The sequence below is a fragment of the Musca autumnalis genome, unplaced genomic scaffold, assembly GCF_047663935.1.
Source record: "Musca autumnalis isolate F117 unplaced genomic scaffold, ASM4766393v1 scaffold_2, whole genome shotgun sequence".
In the NCBI taxonomy this organism is placed as follows: domain Eukaryota; kingdom Metazoa; phylum Arthropoda; class Insecta; order Diptera; family Muscidae; genus Musca; species Musca autumnalis.
The window spans coordinates 42,542,617-42,551,093 of NW_027411755.1; the positions used below are offsets into that span (position 1 = coordinate 42,542,617).

The window sequence follows — 8,477 nt, forward strand, 5'->3', positions numbered from 1 at the left end:
GAAAAATTGGATGCATTACCGACTATTGTGGTATCTCCCTTGTTTGACCACCTTCGCCAACCTACTTTACACCAATGTAAGGGTAATATTTTCTTCCATTGACCGACTTTGCCGTTGGAATACCCCTACTAGAAGCCGATATATTGAATTTTGAATTTGTCTTCACATGCGGTTTTCCCCATTCCGACCCCTAAATATTATCCGACTATCACCAAAATCAATTGGCTTCTTCCTCTATGGAGCCCCCATCAACCCCCAAAATTTCGTGACTATCCGATCAAAATTCCAACCAAATACCAAAGTAAGTTTTTGTCAATTCCAACCCCTGAATATTATCCGATCATCATCAAAATCAATAGGCTTCTTCCTCTGTGGGACCCCCATTAACACCCAAAATTTCGTGACGATCAAAATAGTGATTTCGAAAAAAAATTTAAAAATTGGATGTATTACCGACTATTGTTATATCTCCGTTATTTGGCCACCTACGCCAACCTACTTTGCATCATTGTAAAGGTGAGATATTGTACTTTCATAGTCAGGCTTTGCTTTTGGAAGCTCCCCAACCAAAGCTGTGATATTCGTCATTATAATTAAAATCGCAAAAATGAAAAGTTGGTTTGTATTACCGACTATTGCGATATCTTCGTTGTTTGACCACCTACGACCACTTACCATCGTTGCAAAGGTAATATTTACTACTTTCACTAGCAGGTTTTGCTTTTGATATACCCATTTTAGATGCAGAGATATTCGCCTTGAAATAAAACGTTGACTTTTTCTCCAAATAAGTTTTTTGCCCATTCCGCTTCTTCCCCTCCGGGACCCTCATCAACACCCAAAATTTGGTGACGATCCGATCAAAATTGCGACCTGTAGCGTGATTACAAGGTTTAGATGGACAGACGGACACACATAGCCGGACATCGCGGAAGGGCCCATTAGATCCGTCGCGTAAAAAAACTAAATTCACGCGGGGTTCAGATGAAATTGAATCACAATTGTAAATTTTAAACGCAAACAAGTAAAAAAGTGTCAGTCAGCTTTGCCGACAGAGATATACCCTCAGCCTGTGCAAATTGAAACACTTTTTTCAAAAGAAACATGTATTTACGGGGTTTCAAAATTTTGGTCGTATGAACCGACAAAAATAGGATAAAAGTTCAAAAATTTTGCGGAAAAGGTACTTAAAGGAATGGACCGACATAGACCATAGGGGTGCCATAGGAGGTTTTTACACCCTTCGGGCTGTTTTCTCAAGAAGTATGGACTTGCCCCTGAAACAACTTTTACCATCGTAATTGAGGCAGCGAATGTAGGTTGATTCAACAAAAATCAAAGTGATTCAATAGCAGGTCTTAAAGTGAACTTATCCAAAATTTTGTGTGGGAGGTACGGGATGGAGTGGACAAATATAGTCCATATTCGAACCTGATCTACATATATCTGGTAGATATTATGAGAATGTGTAAAGTATGGACCAAATCGGTCACTCCCATCGTGCGCACAATTTTTCCGAATATTTTTGAACTTTTGTGGGGGAGGTACCGGAAGGAGTGGACCGATATGGCTTATGTACGAATTTAAACTAAGTTTGGAAACAATATTACGAAGGCCAAATTTTGGCCGGGATCGGCATTTCCGTTCGAGAACATAAACATGGTGTCATAGGGTTTGTTTTTCAACTTTCAGGCTATTTTTTTAGGAAGTATGGACTTGCCCCTGAGGAAACTTGCACCTTCGTATAGGGGACAGTGTATACAAGATGTTACAACAAAAACCAAGGCGATTCGAGAGCAGGTCCTAAACTGAACTTTTCCGAAATTTTGTGTGGGAGGTACTCGAAGGAATTAACCGATTGAGTTCATATTGGAACTTCATCTAAGTCTGGTAGAAATTTCATAATGTGCAAAGTATGGACCAAATCGGTTACTCCCTTCAAAAGTTATCGTACGCACAAATTTTCCGAACATTTTCGAACTTTTGTGGGGGAGGTACCGAAAGGAGTGGACCGATATAATCCATCTTTGAACTTGAACTAAGTTTGGACAAAATATTACGAAAGCCAAATTTTGGACCGAATCGGCAGATCCGTTCGAGAGTTATCTTGCGCTCCAACCACTACACACGGTGTCATAGGGTTTTTTGTAACTTTCAGGCTATTTTCTTAGGAAGTATGGACTTGCCCCTAATGAAACTTACATCATCGTATAGAGGACAGCGAACACAACTTGCGTAAACAAAAATCAAAGCGATTCGAGACCAGGTCCTAAACTGAACTTCTCCGAAACTTTGTGTGGGAGGTGCCCGAAGGAGTGGACCGATTGAGTTCGTATTGGAACCTCATCTAAGTTTGGTAGAAATTACACGATGTGCAAAGTATGGACCAGATCGGTTATTCCCTACAATAGTTATCGTGCGCACAAGTTTTGCGACAATTTTTGAACATTTGTGGGGGAGGTACCTGAAGGAGTTAACCTATATGGCCCATCTTCGAACTTGAATCGAATCTGGACAAAATATTTCGATACCCAAAATTTGAACCGAATCGATTGATCCGTTCGAGAGTTATCGTGCGCACCAGCCTGCCAGACAGACAGACGGACAGACAGACGGACGGACATTGCTAGATCTACTCAAAATTGTCTGAAACGGATATCGTACAAACATACTTGGGGTCTAAAACCATTATTTCGATGAGGCACATTTTTGGTCGTATCAAAGTGTAAATACCCTCTTTAGCCTAAAGGCTGAGGGTATAAAAATAGGTTTTTTAAGAAAATTCACGCATGAAATTTTGGCCTGGAAATTTTGGAAAAAAACCCAGAAATTCCGCCTTCAAACTGTCAGCATCAATTTTAGGTGGATGCAGTGGATATATCAAAAATCATACACTAGTATCATGTTGCCCATGGAGTATTTTGTCATTCTTTCTTTGGACATAGGTCTATAAAATATAAGGTTAAGCCAGAAATCGGAAGGGAACATAAAAAAACTTGTTGGCTTCAACTACTTTTTACCCACTTTTCTGCATTGATGCCAACACAGCTTCCACGAAAATTAGTTTTAATGGTCGACATTATGGGATCCCTCCTAAAACACTCAATTTTAAAGAATTTCAGTCATACTATATAGAATATGTTAACATGTTCATAATGTGTATGAAACTCGGATTCATCGATTGTAAAACATTTTTGGTTTTTACACTTTCATACGGGCAAAATGTGCCTCATCGAAATAATGATTTTAGACCCCAAGTATGTTTGAACGAAATCCGTTTCAGACAATTTGGAGTCGATTTAGCAATGTCCGTCCGTCTGTCTCTCTGGCTGGTGCGCACGATAACTCTCGAACGGATGAACCGATTTGGTCCAAAATTTGGCATTTGTAATATTGTGTCAAAACTTAGTTTAAGTTCGAAGATGGGTTATATCGGTCCACCTATTCCGGTAACTCCCCCACAATACTTCGGAAATGTACGGAAAATTTGTGCGCACGATAACTCTTGAAGGGAGTAACCGATTTGGTCCACCCTTTGCACATCGTAAAATTTCTCCAAGACTTAGATGAGGTTCCACTATGGACCCAATCGGTCCACACCTTCGGTTACCTCCCACACAAAATTTCGGAAAAGTGCAGTTTAGGACCTTCTCTCGAATCGCTTTGATTTTTGTAGCAACTCCTATTCACTGTCCCCTACACGTCGCACAGTGTCCGATTTTCCGAAAAACCTGGCCAAAACTCTAAATATGAATAGATTTTGACCTATCCTTTGGTTCTTATGTTTTTCCGGCCGCATTTTTGATATTATTTAACCCTCATGCGGTCATTTAAGGGGTCGTTTTGGTCCCTCTTCCTATAAAATGTGATCTTATCGGATCAAAATATTCTACAAATTTGTTCGCCATCAATTTTTACTATGGTCCTAGAATAACCAAAACTCTATACCTTACCTAAACTCCAGAAATATGCAAAATTATAAACACATTTTAGGGTTATGGGCGTACTTCATGTGAGTTTTGGCAAAATTGTCATACAAAGCATCATTTTAGAAGAATGCCGTCAAAGACAAAAATGTTCTCTGCTAAATTTCACTATAAGTTACCAAAGAAAAGAAATCTCTATTTGCATTACATACCAAGAAAACATCGGTATCATTTTTACCAAAAAAACCAAGAAACTGAAATAGTGTTGCAAGCTTCCACCATTTCTACAGTTTTGGAAATATTTGAGTTAAGATCACTTGGAATCCTTTCACTTTAGGTATAATGTCTTTGGTAACTATACTGACAAGAATGCGAGGAATATTTTTCTTAAAAAAATTAACCCTCGTGCGAGTCATAAAAGGGGTCCTTTTGGTCCCTTTTTCCACAAATCTTTAAAATCTCCTATAAAATGTGATCGGATCAGACCAAAATATTCTCGAAATTTGTTCGCCATAAAATTTTACTATAGGTCTTAGAATATACCAAAACTCCAAATTATACCCAAACGCCAGAAAGTGACCCTATACTATATTCTGACATTCTGAATGAAAGAAAATCTGTACATACCTGCAAGACAAAATATCACATAAAAACAAGTAAAAAAGCATTAAGTTCGGCCGGGCCGAACTTTTCATACCCTCCACCATAAAATATTCTGAACTCAAATGGAATAATTACTTTTCATTCCTGTCCCCAACTTTAAGTGGGTACGTTAAAATGTCAGATAATGTTTATGTACATTTATGCTTCATTCGGGAGGCCCTTTTTTATGGTGCCTATATCTAACTATGTATGTTGACAATTTTTGGTGGGCTAGAAATTGGGAGGTACTGTTATATAGGGGTTATAATAAAACATGGGCCTATGTTGACAGTTTTTGATGGGAGCCTTTAATGTCAAATAACTCCTAATTCGGTTAAAAAATTTAGCTAGAATCTTCAAAATGTCGAAAATCGGTACATAACGTGGGAACTTCAAATGTCATTAACAGCTAGTTCGGAGGTATCTGGGCTATACGAAAATATGAACTTAAATGAACCGTTATATGGGGGCTATACCAAAACGTGGACCTATGTCCACAAGTTTTGTCATATAAGTTTATTGACATTTAAGAACTTTAAATGTCAAATTATAGCTACATCGGTCTGAAAATGTAGCTACAAACGTCAAAACACCGCAAATCGGGGGTACCGTTATATGGGGGCTATACCAAAACGTGGACCTATGTCCACAAGTTTTGTTATATAAGTTTATTGACACTTAAGAACCCTTAGTGTCAAAATATAGCTAAATCGGTTTGAAAATGTAGCTAAAACTGTCAAAATACCGTAAATCGGGGGTACCGTTATATGGGGGCTATACCGAAACGTGGTCCACAACTTTTGTTATATAAGTTTATTGACATTTAAGAACCCTAAATTTCAAATTATAGCTACATCGGTCTGAAAATGTAGCTAAAAACGTTATATGGGGGCTATACCAAAACGTGGACCTATGTCCACTACTTTTGTTATATAAGTTTATTGACACTTAAGAACCCTAAATGTCAAATTATAGCTATATCGGTCTGAAAATGTAGCTAAAAACGTCAAAATACCGCAAATCGGAGGGTACCGTTATATGGGGGCTATACCAAAACGTGGACCTATATCCACAACTTTTGTTATATAAGTTTATTGACACTTAAGAACCCTAAATGTCAAATTATAGCTATATCGGTCTGAAAATGTAGCTAAAAACATCAAAACACCGTAAATCGGGGGGCACCGTTATATGGGGGCTATACCGAAACGTGGTCCACAACTTTTGTTATATAAGTTTATTGACATTTAAGAACCCTAAATGTCAAATTATAGCTACATCGGTCTGAAAATGTAGCTAAAAACGTCAAAATACCGCAAATCGGAGGGTACCGTTATATGGGGGCTATACCAAAACGTGGACCTATATCCACAACTTTTGTTATATAAGTTTATTGACACTTAAGAACCCTAAATGTCAAATTATAGCTATATCGGTCTGAAAATGTAGCTAAAAACATCAAAACACCGTAAATCGGGGGGCACCGTTATATGGGGGCTATACCAAAACGGACGGACGGACGGACATGCATAAATCGACTCAGAAAGTGATTCTATGTATATGCCTAGAAGGAACTATGGGTCTATCTCGCTTCCTTTTGTATGTTACATACAAATGCACTAACACATAATTTTATTATTTATTTTATTTAAATATATTTATTATAATTATAAATTATAATAAAGAAAAATTACAAAAAGCACTAGCAATAAAAGCTATCGGCTAAAGTAACACATAATACCCCTTACCACATAGTGGTGTAGGGTATAAAAAGTGCAAATATGTGCAGTATGTTTCGATGGAAATTGGTAAAAACCCCTTCCTTTTTTATGAAATGATAAATTACACGGCCCAACTTGATCTTACTCATAACTATTTTCATAATTTATTGTGAAAATTGATCTTGAAAAAAATTAACAAGTACGGACATCAATTATTAAAGAACGCACAATTCATTGGCAACACTGAACATCTTAAATACTTTTCACATACCTTTAATTACAATTACAAAAAGAAAATATTTAATAACCGTTGTTTGTTTTGCATATTATCATAGATTTATAAACAACTTAAATATTGAAAAGAAAAAAATCCAAATAGGGTCACTTCGACCTGCTTTTATACCCACTTATTAAACAAGAAATGTAAATATTTTTTCATAACTACACGCACTGGGATTCTATAAACAATATCTGACGCCTTTTAGTGTAAATTGATAATTTTTTTTCGATTTTTGGCCAGGTTTTTTTTGGAAAATCGGACACTGTGCGTCGGTACAAATTTCATCAGAGGCAAGTCCATACTTCCTGAGAAAATAGCCTGAAAGGTGCAAAAAACTCCTAGGACACCTTGTGTACTGGTTGGAGCGCAACGTAACTCTCGAACAGATCAACCGATTCGGTCTAAAATTTGACCTTCGTAATATGTTGTCCATACAAAGTTTAAGTTCGAAGATAAGACATATCATACATCATATCAAAAATGTTCGGAAAAATTGTTCGCACGATAACTCTTGAAGGGAGTGACCGATTTGGTCCATACTTTACACATCCTAATATATGTACTATATTTGTCCACTCTTTCGGGTACCTATCACATAAAATTTCGGGTAAGTTCACTTTAAGACCTGCTCTCGAATCACTTTGATTTTTGTTGAACCAACTTGCTTTCGCTGCCTCAATTACAACGGTAAAAATTCCTTTAAGGGGCAAGTCCGTGTAAAAAACCCCTATGGCACCATATATAGTGGCTGTGGAGCACGATAACCCTCGAACTGATTTGGTCTAAAAGTTGGCCTTCGTCATATTTTGTCATAGTTTCTGTTCGAAGATAGGCAATAGCGGTTCAAAAAGTCCGGTACTTCCCACGAATATTTAAAAAACTCGAAAGGGTATGCACGAAATCTCATGAACAAATTTGGTCCAAACTTAGTTTAACTTCTAAAATGGTGGTATCATATTGACTGTGACTCACTGTATATCATTTAAATTTATTTATTTATTTTATTTAAGGTTTCTATAAAGACCTACATATGTACATATGTATGTGGAGGTTTGCGATTAATGATTGGAAAATATGTATTTCTTTCTTGAATATAAAGTTTATTTTTCCATACGCACAGCAACGATATGCCAAAGCTCTAAAGCGCATTGAAGCTTTCACTTTTTTCCTCGTAAATACAGCTTTTACTAACAACAATGAACTCGACTCTACAACAAAAATGTATATTCAAATACTGAAAACCATGCTAAAAATAACCATAAGAAACGCTAGCGTTATCAATGAATTCAGACAGAAAACTACAACAACAACCACCACTTTGGGGTGGATGGATGGCTGGTTGGTTGTGCGCCATCCATTCACCATCAATGTTAGCATTCGTGTTGGTTGCTTGCTTCGTTCGCTGTGCGCTTGCTTTGTTTGGCATTGGTAACAAAATGACAGTTAGCACAAGCACACAACACATCTCCAATAGCCGTGATCGTCTAGTGGTTAGGACCCTACGTTGTGGCCGTAGTAACCCAGGTTCGAATCCTGGTCACGGCAATGTTACGAGTAACATTGTCACGGAGGAGATTTTTTTTAAATTATTTTTTTTTATTTTAATTTTTTTTTTTTTAATTTAAAAATATATTGGTTAAAAAGGTTTTATATAATCTGGATATAGGTAAATAAAAATAACTTGATTTTTAAATATATATGGGTAATATGATTTGAAATATTAAAAATTATCTTAAAAATTTCTTGGATGAAAATTATTTATCAAACAGAAAAACAATTTTGATTTTTTGCCACATAAATTCAAATTTTGTTTACCAAAATCCAAATCACCATCTCTAATTTCACATGGAGAAAATTCATTTATCTTATTTTTTAGTATTCAACAAAAAACTTGGAAGAAATATTTTC

The 8,477-nt window shown here is 36.6% G+C and overlaps 1 non-coding gene across 1 annotated transcript; it reads left to right on the forward strand.

Annotated features, from left to right (window-relative positions):
* Window positions 1-8,042: 8,042 nt before the first annotated feature.
* TRNAH-GUG (transfer RNA histidin (anticodon GUG)) lies at window positions 8,043-8,114 on the forward strand. The gene has a single exon. It is a non-coding gene; the product is annotated as a tRNA-His (tRNA).
* The last annotated feature ends 363 nt before the right edge of the window (window positions 8,115-8,477 follow it).